Below are 13,997 nucleotides of genomic sequence, written 5' to 3' on the forward strand. Positions count from 1 at the left end.
TCTGTCTTGCTTTTTTGTGTCATTATCTTCTCATTCTCTTTAGAATCCATTTGATGCTTACAGAGGCCTATAAAATAGCAGAGGGTTGAGTATATATTTCTGTCCAGAGTGGGTGAGACATAAAAACCTATACAATTTAACATACACAGAACAACAGTGCACCAAAGTCATTCATTCTAAAATGCCTCTTTCAGCCCTCACCATTTATGGGAAAGGATGTATTGCTTTAGCTCAAAATCCCTTAACACTAAATGCTAGAATTCAAACATAGCAGCATTTAGTAAGATTCTAAAACCTATTTCTCATTAGTAGTTGGAAAAAAGTCCTTATCAAGGTCACCTAGGGTATGTTCACTGGATCTGCTGAGATTTCCCTCTCTGTGAATATGGATTCATTTTCCTCTTACTAAGTGATCTGCATTCATCCACACAGATTTCCCCTGTGGCTCAGTCTCAAGTCATTAAATTTATAGAGATTAACTAATTTAATCAACGAGTATTAATGTCAACTGTGTCTGGCACTGTGCTAGACAGTGGATAGAGGTGATGAGTAGGATATTTTCCCAAACAGTGAGGAGTCCAGACACTGGTTCTGGAAACACACAGGTAAACATCTGGATTTACACCAATGCCGTGTGAGTTCCAAACAACAAACATGCAAAATGCTACTAGCGGCTCAGGGGTTAAGGACAATGCTATCGGGCCTCCCCGGTGCCGCAGCGGTTGAGAGCTGGGTTGCGAAGCTGCCTGCAGTCTCTGCAGCGCCGGCTTGATCCCGGCTGCTCCCCGGCCACCGGAGGAGGGTCCCACATGGCGCGCAGACCTCTCCTGCCGCCCGCTGCTCCCCTCAGCAGTGTACTTCCGTCCTTCTTCCTGCTCTGCTCCCCGCTCTGGCTCTGGTGAATTCTCTCACTCTCCCGTGCTTCTGACTGTACCCAGTGCTTGTATAAATAAATAAAAATAAATCTTTAAAAAAATAAATAAATAAAGACAATGCTATCAAGCTACTGCCAGCTACTACAGGATGAGCTCAATCCCCAGCCAGTCAGTGAACAACCCACATGGTGCAGCAGACCTCTCCTGCCTCCCCTGCTGCTCCCCTCAGCAGTGCATTTCAGTACATCTGCCTGTTCTGCTCCCTAGTCTCTCTGGTGAATCCTTTCACCCCCCGCACCTCTGGCTTACACCTCAGTTCCTACATGCATAAATAAATACAACTTTTTTAAAATTTATTTATGCATACAGGAACTGGGGTACAGGCTAGAGATGTGGGGGGTGAGAGGATTCACCAGAGACAGAGTGGGGAGCAGAACTGGCGGATTGACTGAAGTACACTGCTTGTGGGAGAAACAAGTGAGTCAGGAGAGGTCTGCTATGCCATGTGGGTTGCTCCCTGGCTGGCCAGGGATTGAACTCATGCTGCAGAGGCTGCGAAGCTTCATAGGTTGTGTCTTAACCCCTTGCGCCACCAGGGAGGTCCATAAATAAATAAATTAAAACAAAATAAGCTACTGGCCCTGAGAGGTAGCCAGACTGGACCTGAAGAAGTGGAGTGGGAGTTTCCTTGAGCAATGACTCCTGAGCTGTCATGAAGGATCATAGCAGCTGGTTAGGCAGACATAGGGTGCAAGGCCAAAACAGAAATGTGAGTATACTGCTCAGGAACCGGGGTGCCCACAATGTGTTTTTAGGACTACAGCCCAAGAGTTTAATGGAAGAACCAAGAGAAGGACAACAACACCTCAGGCACATGGGTGGATTCAGCAGTGCTCAGTTAAGGCATTTGAACCCTCCAAGCACCTAGTCCTCTCCATGCCTGCACCATGAGACCTAATCCATCCTCTAGTCACCCCTAAATGCCATGTACTTTTCAGTCACAGAATAAAACAGTGCTTAGGGACTAGTTATGAAGAAGAATAGGACACTAATATGCTGATAGAGCTGTACTGAGGAGGCCTGACTCTGAAAAGGTCATAGTTACAAAAAGACAGCCTAAAGAAAAATAATCTATGAGCCAAATGTGGTGACTTTTGTGGGACCTTGACCATTTGTCCTGCAGTGGTGGTTGGGATCACTTGAAATTCAACACTTCAGCATCTGAGCAGGAGAGGCAATATGTGTGACAGTGGGGAGCAGGGAACTTGGGATCCAAGAGACGTCTGACAGTTAGTAAAGCATTTCACGTGATTCAGTCTCGTTTCTAAAATGAGGCCAATAACACCTACCTTATAAGATTGAGGTGAAGATTAAGAAAGATTATACAAGCAAACTGTTCATCCCCAAGCCCGGCATCCAGAAAGCAATCCATCTTTGCTATTATTTTTACTATAATTAGTAGCCATCTGTGAAGTCAATCTTCATATAACAAAAGCAAAGGTTTTCATTTTAGTGCAAATGTCCTTGTGTATGGACTTAGCAGAATCCATTTTTGCTATGATCAAGGAAAAAAGGAGCTCCGGAAAAATTTTGGAGGAGAAAAGAATAGGGTAGTGTCTTCATTTGGTGTTCACTTTTCTTTCCTTCTGAATGTTAATGGTAGAGTCTCACCCCTCAGTTTTCTATCAGCTACAGGAAGGGTGTGGATTAACTCCACCATGGATAGGCCAGGAGCACTGACCTTATCACTAGAAGATACAATGTCTAGTTTTTCTATTTCTGACAGTCAGCAAGTTTATTTCAATTGGTTTCATTACCAAAAGGGAGTTTGAATATAAATAACAATCAATGACACTAACAGTTAAGTTAAAGATCTCAACTACCGAAAGGTACGGTGTGAGTTTGATTTCAACTATCAATTTTTTCTCATGAGGGGATGGTAAGCCTGCTCTGCCACACCCTCTGTCTTCATAGTCTGTCTTTAGCCAGCTCCCTTTGTGTTGGCTTTTTCTCTGTGAGATGGGAAAGATACAGACATTTTCTACAGAGATAACACACGCCACTCTTAGGCGGCTCCACTAGGAATCTGCACAAGTGTGTCCTTTCTTTTGACTTTGTCCATCCTGCACATTTGCTGCTGCCATCTGCCACTTCTGCTCCTTTCACGCTTCCTTTCTGCCTCTCTTGCCAGCCCTTTCCATGGGCATCCTCATTTGGTCAACTGGGTAGTGTCTTCCCTCCGACTGTGAGGAGGGAGGGCAAGAAAAGAGCTTCCTGACAGGACATCCCAGGAAACCACTCCTAGGAAATCACCAGGATTTCCTCCCACTTTCATTAGTGTTTCTACTTTTTTTTACTTTGTATTATTTGTAGAACAGAGGAACAGCCCTCTGCTTATTGCTGTAGAGTAAACTCTACAGCCTGCACTTGTGGTTAATACAGTTTCATTTATCTGCCATCACCTAGATGTCAAAACTATTCATACTGTTGGTTATCTTCTATGAGCTTAGGTCATACTATCCTTTCTCATTGGTATATTTGCAATTGTAGCCCCCCCCCACTTCCCCTCCACAGGGAATACTATTCTGTGTCATTATTAAAAGGTGGCTTGGCTGAGGTATCAAAGTACTCACTTGATTAAAATTCAGAAAACAAAATGTATGAAGACTCACGCCCGCCACCAATCACCCTGAGACCTCTCGCCAGGCACTGGCATCCACAAGGCTTAGTTTCCCATTTTATAAAATGTTGTTATTAAAAAACATCAGACACAACAGGCCTAATGGGATGATCCTGAGTTCATAACCATTCTAAGACATTGCTTCAGGGAATATGATCTCTATTACATTTTGTCTCTCTTTTGGAACACATATGCCTCTTAACATTTTTCCACCACAATGTAATTGCAGCCACTCCAAAAGGTGGACATTTAGCTTATTATAAATAAACACTATGCCTCCTGCTTCCTCCCTGATGCCCTCTCCTGCATTTCAGCCCCTAACAATAGCCCTTTCTATAGCCAACAAAAAACTGGCTGTGGACAAGGGGTTGGCACAAGGTTTTAGAGTGATAGCACAACTTACTATGTGCAGATACTAAACAACCAGATTGACTGAAACCACTTCAACTTTGGAAGGAAAATGTAGCTATCCCTTTGAGGTTAAACTCCCTAACTTCTAATAAACTCCAAATTAGAAAGATTTTTATTTCAGTCACTTAGCCAATGGAACAATCAGAAAATTACTCTATTTCTTTTAAAAACAACATGCCCTGATCTCCACTTACCCTCCCAAAATTGATGCTAAAATTGAAAAAGCCTATCTTTGCTGAGATGCTCTGAAAAGGGGAAAATGTGTGCTTTGTGGCTAATTGTTCTGAAAAATCCAGCATTCGGGTTAAAATCTTCTCTATAAAATATTCTCCTAACATAAGGGTAAAACCTTCTGAAATATCTAAATATAATATTTGTGTATTTTATGCATATATATATATTTCATAACAAATGTATAATGTACAAACCCACAGAAACTGGCAGCTTGGGATGATGATGCCAGCTTGCTCAATAGTCACTGTCTGGTCTACACGTCACTTATAAAGTGATTTTTCCTAAATGTCAAAATGTAAAATGTGTCTAACACTACTACTTATTGAATCTGTCACCCTGAAAATTTTCCTGTAATTAGATAGATTACAGTAAAAAAAAGACATATTAAAATAATAGCAGGAAAAACAGGATCCCATTTATACTAAAAAATCCAAATGCTTGAAATTTCAGCTATTGAGAGGAGAAACAATAAGCTGTGAGGTGCAAACAGGCAGCCAGATGCTGGAAGATAAGGCCAGAGCAACAGGCAGACAGAGAAGTCAGGAAGAAAACCTGGCAAAGTGCACAGTGTTCAGGGACTCAACACGAAGAATACAGACTCATTGTGAAAAAAGAAACCACAGCGTTGAATTGAACATTAAAATCAACTAAAGCTATGAGGAGCTCTGGGTTTCAGACATATAACATCTGAGTTTCAATCAACACTTGACCCCCATTAATTCTCAGTCAATGTTCCTGGAATAAGTGAATAAAGAACAAGGAAGAGTGACAAAATGTTAATACTCACTGATACACATTCATGAAATTTTCCTGATTTTGACCAACCCTAGCCAAATCACACTTCATGAAAATCTTCATTTCATCTGAAATCCCTTATATTACAGAATAAGTAATATATATTCTTTCAGATTATTAGGTATCGCTAAAAAACTCACCCCAGTTAGTTTTCTACCTTTTATGACAAAACGAAAGTTGTTGATTCCTAAGAGTATTTCTAAAAATAATAAAGATAGAGGGATGGGTAACTTCACTACATCACTGACTTCATTACTTATTGAATGTATACTATATCCAAGGTGGCATCAAGTCATGAAAATCATACAGTGGTAGACATAATATAAATATTTTACACTGTGCTGCTATAAGATACCATTATATCTGTGTGTGTGTATATATATATATATATATATATATATATATATATATTTAACAATTTAAGAGAGTGGCTTGAACTGTGATTGGCAAACAGTTTCTAGGAGTCTACATATTGCCTCTCTTGCCTGATAACTCACAATGAATTATTCCTAAGTTGGCAATGTTTTTTCTAAGATGTTCAGATAGAAAAAAAATCCTATTTTATTTAGGAACATTTCCTAGAATTTAGTAAGTCTGCTTTTTCCTTCTCCTTTGCTATTTCCTCCATTTTATCCTTTGATAAACCAAAACACTCTTTTCTTTGGAAGACACCTATTTATTTATTTATTTATTTATTTATTTATTTATTTATTTATTTATTTATTATTTTTTTACAAAAGGGTCTTTATTTGTAAAAAGCCAAAGGGGTCCCTGGGGCTAAAGGACAGGCGGGTCGGCTTCTCAGGGGTCAGGGGCATTTGGGCAGATGCGCTTGAGTGGGGGGGCGCCCTCCGAGTCCTCTGTGTCACCCTGGGCTGCCTCAGGGACAGGTGGCACTGGCTCAAAGACGGGGTAAGCTATTTATAACTCAATGTTTTAATCTCACTTCTCATCTACTCTTTAATTGGGTGCTTGATCCCAACCTCTTCATCCTTTCTAAAACCTAGATTAATTATAAATTTTAAAATGCTTTCCTGATTGACTTTTCCATGCCAGGGGCTCTCCATACATAAGAGAAGCAAACCAAAAGGTGAGATCATTGCATCTTAGACTCCAGGGGCCATTTTAAATCACAGGAAATATGGCCTTAGTTAAAGTGACTGAAAGAGAAGTTTTTCCTGAGAGTGTCTCTTCTATCCTGTTCTCAAAGTACATTCCCCAAAGTTGGGGATGGCTGGCACTGTGGTTCAAACTACTGAATGGCCATTAATGTTCTACTTCTCTGGTTATCATGGATGGATCTGATAAGAACTGAGCCACCAGCCTTTGATGACATAAGGTGTCATTTCAATTACCCAAAGTTCCAGGTGTGAATCTCTTAGCATATTGACTCATCCTGCTAGGCTTCAGCAAACTGGCTGAAATAAAAACACAAGAGATTGTAAGAGGACTGCTCTTATCCACTCTTAGTGAACTAGTCTGCCTTTCTCACTGTGGTCTGTAGGAGCTTGGTGATTTCTAAAGGTGTAACAGGAATGTGCCAGAGAAGTCAAACAGACAGTAATGTTCTTAAACAGAAATCTCTACCCATACAGCAAAAACTATTATTTCTCTAACTCTTTTATTTTAGTTCCCATTTAGACTATATTAAATTGATATTAGAAGATATTAATGTCACAAATATGATATCATCCAATCATATCTGTGCATTTTAAAGATCATTTCATTTTAGAACACCATTGAGCTTTTATTAAAATGATAGCAGGGTTCCCAAAAACAAACACAGAAGAACTCATGAAGTTAAAATATTTTCATTAGTTCTGGGTTAACAGCAAGTATTTGTTTATCATAAAGTGAAAAAAAAATCCCAGCATGATCTAAAGATGTGCTCATCAACAGTCTAAAAAGTAGTGTTACTGATGTAGAATCTAATGCAATTCTGATTCAGCCCTTGGAAAGAGTTCATTATTGCCCTGAGTAATTGACTGTAGAAAGTAGGGATGCTCATTTCATGGGCATTTATTAAACAACGAAGTAAGTTTTTAAGAATATACAATAGTCCATTCTTAAACGAGTACAGTTCTCAGAAGATTATCTTTTCAGCTGTGATACTATGATAGTGTCAATCAGTATTTAACTGCACCAACCACCACCAGCACCAACCACCACATATTTAGCAAGAACTATGTTCCAGGTTCTGTTCTTACTCAGAGGCATGCACTATAACTATTTCCACTGTATAAGTTAGCAAACTGAGAGTGGAAATAAATTATTCAAAGACACATAGCTCATTAGGTAGAGATAAGGGTAGAACCCAGGCTATTTGGCTCTGGTGTCTGCCTTGCTCTTTGTAATTTCTCTGACATGCCTCTCTCTGCTCAGATTCCAACATAGGAATAGAGGAGTGAAATCATACAAAATTACTATAAGATATTGTCACTTCTGCAACATCCCTATTTACTAAAAAAAGATTAACATATAATTTTGCTGCAACAGATTTATTTCTATTCAAAGCTTTCTGGAATAAGTGGTCACCAAAGTTTTGAATGATAATAGGGCCCTACAAAGAGTTGAAGAAGTGAAAGGTAGGCAAAATTCGAAGGGTGACAAGGTTCTTGTTGGAATATGTGCAATGCCATTTTGAAGAGTTATTTTGAGATGATGAATAAAAAATTTGATAATGTGATGTATTTAGAAGAGAGAGAAGAAAGAAATACATATTGCTGGTAGGAGTGAAAGTCTATACAATGTGCTTGGAGTGCCATTTGGCAATAACTGTCAATATTAATAATGCACTTATTTTGACCTAGCAATTTCACTCTTAGGTATTTACCCACTAGTTATTTCTGTCCATGGAAGCAAATACTAATAAAGAAAAAACATATGTTTTCTTACTTTCAGTAGTAGTAAAAAAAATGTACACCAGTAGGGCACTGATTTAATAAAAAATGATAGCTCCATAAAATGCAATATAACGTGACTGTTAACAGAATAAAGTAGACATTAATATTCATACATGAAATAGTCTCTAAGACATTGTCAGGAACAACAGGAAGATTCAAAAGAATGTGCTAGTGTATTAAGAAGGAGAAGGAAGAAGAAAAGGTGGAAAGATTATGGTTATAACTATAAATTGTACACTTATAGATTATCTCTGAAAGAACATGCAAAAAACCAGATAATTTTAGTTGCCTCTGAGGAAAAGAATTCAAGGACTGTGATTAGAGGTAAGAAGGAGAATTGTTACAATTTTGCCTTTTGTTCCATGTAAAATATTTTAACGATTCAAAATTAAAACCATTTTGAATTAATATTTATTAAGGAGATTAATATCAAAATTTATGAAGCATTATATTCCAACCTGGTTTTTACTGACACTACTAATACAACTTAAAGTTTTATTTTATGCTTAAGAAACCTGGTTAAAAATCAGATTTTTAGTGAATTATAGTGCGTAGAAATAAAATATTTCAGGTTTGATGCTAAAGTTTGATCGATAATACATGATAACTTATAAGATTAAACAGTTTTTCATTTCCACTAAAACTCTGATAATTCAAGTGGTCTGGTGAGGGAATTGGCCACTAGTCATGTTTATCCAAATCCTGGAATGGCTAGCAAAGAGGGTTCTATAATTTCCTTCCCCAAAGACTTTCATCAGTGAAGAAATCAACCTTTCTGATTGACCTGAGCTAAATGCTTCTAAGGTTAAAGGGATGAACTCAGCAAGTCACACCGGGATTTCTTGGTAAACCAGGTCTAAAAATGAAGTCACACATTCTGGTACCACAGAGAGTGAAGACAGAAAAAGAAGAAAATCAAAGTCGATGTATCAGACTGCCATTCACCAAGGTATGCCTAAATTAAGCAAGCACTGGTCTTATAGCACAGAATTTGCGATGACACTGGCAACTTGAGTTTGCTTAGAAACCAAAGATAGAGACACAGAGGGTAAGAAAAGCAGGTTCAATGGAAGGAAAATTTGAGTAAACACCAGTAGAATCAGAGGTGTGATCTGCAGATGGCACATCTTTGCGAAGTTCTTTTTCTACATCTCTGACATTCCCAGGCACCTCTGTGAGCATTCTGAGGTAATAGTGACAAGCTCATCAAAGCTGTTCTCTGACAGAAAGGATGCCATGGTGCAGTGGGACGCCAATGTCAGTATTTGACATGGCCCCAGTATTTTTTTCCTCTTCTATGTCTAAGAAGAGAAAGGAACCGTGTTACAGATAAATTAGTAAGGCCTCAAGTTCAAAGTAAAAGGAGTTTATACAGAACCAAAATAATCAAGCAGAGACACAAACGTGCAATTTCTATGTCAGACATGACAACTGTCTTTGGAAAGTTTGAGGAAATCTTTCACAGAGGAATTAGCCTTTTTGAGGCAGGAAACAAGAAATTGATATGCATTAATATATGCTCACTACGACCATTCATGCTATACTGTGTCTCATTAACATCATTCTACAACATCCATTCATACTACACATGACTTATAGGGACAGAAGGAGGTGGGGCTGGGAAATCACAGAGAAGCATCACAGTCAGACAGGTGAGAGATGACAAACCACAGACTTTCTTTTGAGCGAACACCTGTGAGACCAACAAGAGGTTCATACCTGTTTTCAAAACTCCATGCCACTTAAGTCCTCTAGCATCATGGAACCCAAGTGATTTCCCCCAGAAATTCTCCAGAAAACACATCTGTTTTCTCTAGCCATGCTCCAGTTCACCCTGGAGCACCATTCACCATGATGAATGCCAACTCTGTTGCTCTTTGCAATTTAAAAGGAAGTTCCAGGCTGGAACTAGCCTTATTTCATGTTTTTATTATTCCTGCCAGCTGAAAGTGAATCAAATTCAGCATGATCCCCATTTCAACCAAAGACCTTGATTTCCACACTCTCTAATAAATGTTTGGTGATAAAAGAATTGATCTTATGGTGCTCTTGGAGGATTTGGAAAGCAAGGGAATTAATGATAAAAATGCCTATCATAGAAATTACAGGAAAAGACAAAATATCCAAAAGAGAGGGTAAGAAAGGCTGATTAGAAAATTATTTCTGCTTCTTGGAATCCTTCACACAGAGTAGAGCTGTGATCACTGCTAGAAGAACCAGCCAACAAGGCCAGAGGAAGGAGGCCGGGTCTCAAGATCACTGCCCTCTGGTATGGCCAGTCACTTTCTCTTTCTGCTAGAAGATCATCCTTCTTTATGTTCTTCTATCCATTACAAAGAATATCACACACACCCTGGAAAATGGTCATGTCCCAGAATAAACAATATTTTACAGCAGATGAGCAAGAAAAACAAGCAGAGAATGTCCTCTAGGATTTTACCTGGCTGATTTCAGACAGGCATCCTGAAAAAAAGAATTACTAGAGACGTTCATGAACTTATATCCAAACTTGATGGAAGCTTACTTTGCTATGTCCCTTCAAGGGAAAAAAGAAGCCATGTTTTGAAATTTGAGCAATTACATTCTCTGACTTCTATTAAAATGGTTGTCAGTCACAAGGCTGAGGGGCAAGAAGAAAAGCCCTCTCCTGCTCAAAATCAGGCTGCGAATCAATCTTGTTCCTTGTACTCTCACAGAGAAAAATTGAGTAAAAGGAAGGTTCTGCATGCCTAGTACAGAAATAATAAGATTTTTTTAAGAGGCTGAACTACGAACTCAACCATAGAGACCATATGGAGAGGACTTTAGAAGTTCTACTGACTTACATGGACCTGGTTTCCCTCCTACTGTTTGTCTTCTCAGACTTTTCCACCCAAGTGTCAGTAATGGCTTGGACAGAACAGAGAAGACAATCAGAATGAAATGTTTTTGAATCCCTGTCTTAATCTTAAAGATTATGCTTATTTGCATTCTTCTACAAAATATATCACTTAGCTTTCAATTCAAGCTTTTACTCCAAATCAACAATTAAAACTGAGTTCCAGAAAACGTATCACATTCATTTTGTGACTCTGCATGAACCTGGGCACACACCTGCCTACCTAGCATTGAAGTCTTAGATTAATTTAAAAGAACTTTCTATTCAACTGTGGACTACCAGTGTACACTGTATATTCTTTGTCCAAAAGCTGCCACTAAAATAACTTCCTAGGATGATGAAGGTTCATCATGAGAATTCAAAATTGATATCCAAAATCTAATCTTGGCTCTTTACCTAAATATTGCATTAAAACCAGGTGTACCTATCTATTCTGTGATCAATCCAGGAGCACATCTTTGCTAACAGAATTTCTCCCAATGCAGCTTTGTCTCTGAAAAGAAGGTTTTTTATAGGCTTTAGAAAACCTGCTGGCATCTGTGTTCTGGGGAAGAAATACTGTCTTTCAGGAGAAAGAATTCTGGTGTCTTCTAATGACTATTCAAAGGTGGTAAGAGGAAATATATGGAAATAATTTGAATATATGGAATTAATTCCAGGATAAAGTATGAGTAGAATAGCCAAAGCAAGTCCTGATATCCCTCTCATAGAACTTTAGTTCTCTGTTCTCTAAACAAGTCCCTGAAGTCAGAAGATGCTAGATAAACTAACTCATAAAAGGCAAGGTATCAGATTGTACTAGATTCGATTTTGATGAGGTTTCATGCTTAGGGTCCATATTATTACCTTCTGGAAACTAATGCAAAAGGAAAAGAAAAAGCTTTCCATAGATATGCTATGAAATTTCTATTAAAAAAGCCAGGCACAAATGGTTACATATTATGTAATTCCACTTATAGGACATTTTCAGAGAAAAGCAAATGTATAGAGACAAAGAAGATCAGTACTTGTCTAAGGTTCCGGGGAGCAGCAGGGATTAACTGTAAATGGAAATAAGGGAACTCTGAGGGGGGAATTGAAGGTTCTAAAATGTAAATGTGGCAACATGTAGTTCTCTCTATAAATTTAATAAAACCAATGAATTGTAGACTTGCAATGGATGAATTTTGTGGTATAGAAATTATACCTCAATCAAGTTACCTAAATAAAGAGAAAACTATTGGCTTTGTAGAAAAAAAGGATGTTTCAATTAGGCTTTTAATGATCTAAATTTCCTGAGAAATGTCTGGCTAATTAGAAATATTTAAACACAGCAATACAGGACATTGCTTAAATTAACTGAAAGTGACACCAAGACAAGCATAAAGCACTCCACTTTAGGAAGTAGTTATACGGTATTTTTTTACATTTCTTCCTTTTGTTGTTACTCATTTATATGGATATTTGCCCAAGAAAAGTGTATTTGGGCTTTTTTACTCTGTCATCCTGATTTTACATCTCTCCCAAAAGAAGGTAAATCAACCGGCTCCTGCAAAATGTTTAATATGATGGACAAAACAAGTAAATAAATATACAATTTGCTTTATTTCCTTTTCTGACTTTGTTGCTACAGCCAGTCTCTTGCAAGGGGGGAAAAAAAAAAACAACAACAAAATATGAGGACTGCGGGCTGGAAGCTCAGCAAATTCGGTTATGCCCTAGTTCACAGAAAGACTAAAATAGGTTTATATTTTCCAGCTTCCTTTGCATTTAGGACAATCATATCTGACAAATAAAAATGGGCACAAGTGATGCATGTCACTTACAGACAAGGCAATAAGACATGCTGCCTAACCTCCGAGCTCCCTCTCTTACACACAGTCACAGCTGGAAGTCAAGAAGTCCAAAGTGGTGGGTAAGCACATGGAAGAATCTAGATGAATGCCTTCTTTGAAGAGAGATGACCAGGAGAACTGCCAAGTAGACACTGGACTTTGCCAAAACCAGAAATAAACCTTTCCTTTGTTGAGCCATTGAAATTTCCATGATAGCAATCCCCATAATTACCCTAATTATTTAATTATCTTAGTTAATAGAATATGCTTGCTATAGGACTCAGAGCCTATTTCTTCCTTTTATCAGCTAGGCCTTTTACTTTTCCATCAGACCATCCTGTCCCTTCCTATTTGCCTATCTCATTGACACCAGATAACAATATTTCTGAGCTAGAGGAAGAAATGCGCGAGTCGCACACAGTTTGCCCCTTATCAAGAACCTTCTTCAAGACCGGGAATATTTGATGGGGTAAGTTGAAGAGAAGGTTGAATTTCCTGAGAAGTGCCAGAATGTGTCTCATGTCTTTGGTTAAAATGTTGGATTGTCACCACGAGCATGCTGTGCCCACCTGCCTAAAAACCAAAACCAAAACCCAGAAACCTACAGAGACAAGGCCAGGGAAGAACTGTCAGAGCTGGCAGCCACCTTCTGGGTTATGAACTTTGCTTTTATTTTCTGAAGCTTTTCATAGTGGAGAAGTGCATTCCAGTTGTTCTAACACATTTTGCCTGTTTAGCTCCCCAAAACAACAAATTACCATTTCAACTCATTTTCAAGCCATTTCATTCTCCAGGTGGCCTTTCCTCCTCTGTATAGAGAATAAATGCCAGGAGAGGAGAGAGGATCTTCCCTGATTCAGTAACCACATCTGGGCCACACTCAGCCCTGTACCAACACCCCAGCCCAGCATCTGGCCAACCCCAACTCCCCCCGCATCTCCATAATCAAAAAATAAAATAATTCAAATAAAAAACAGCTCATAAAACAGTAAACAAAATAAAGTCAGTTTTTCTTTTCTTTTTTTTAAGAACAAAATGAAACTTGAGGGAAAACTTACTGGAGTTACAGTTTATCCTGATACAGTCTAGATGGGGAAAAATAAATGAAAGATGAAATTGCATCCTTCAAGGTAACAGCTGCAGACATCCAAAAACAATCAGTCCACCCTTCCGGGGACAGACACACGCAAGAAATGTGGCCATTTTATATATATACAGTATGCACAAGTTTAAGGGTGGGTGTATATGTACAGTATATTATTTAGTAAAGTTGGATACATATATATATACACACACACACATATATATACACATATGTATAGAGATATATACTGGTATACATATATATCCACAATAGACACCGAGTATGCTTTTTCCCCCAAAAAAACCCTATTCATAAAGTATCCA

General features: G+C 38.5%; 1 protein-coding gene across 1 annotated transcript in view; it reads right to left on the reverse strand.

Annotated features, from left to right (window-relative positions):
* NRXN3 (neurexin 3) overlaps positions 1-13,997 on the reverse strand; it is a 1,487,041-nt gene that overhangs the window by 939,675 nt on the left and 533,369 nt on the right. The gene's annotated exons all lie outside the window — the stretch shown is intronic.

The sequence above is a fragment of the Talpa occidentalis genome, unplaced genomic scaffold (assembly GCF_014898055.3).
Source record: "Talpa occidentalis isolate TD23 unplaced genomic scaffold, MPIMG_talOcc4v2.1 talOcc4.11, whole genome shotgun sequence".
In the NCBI taxonomy this organism is placed as follows: Eukaryota; Metazoa; Chordata; class Mammalia; order Eulipotyphla; family Talpidae; genus Talpa; species Talpa occidentalis.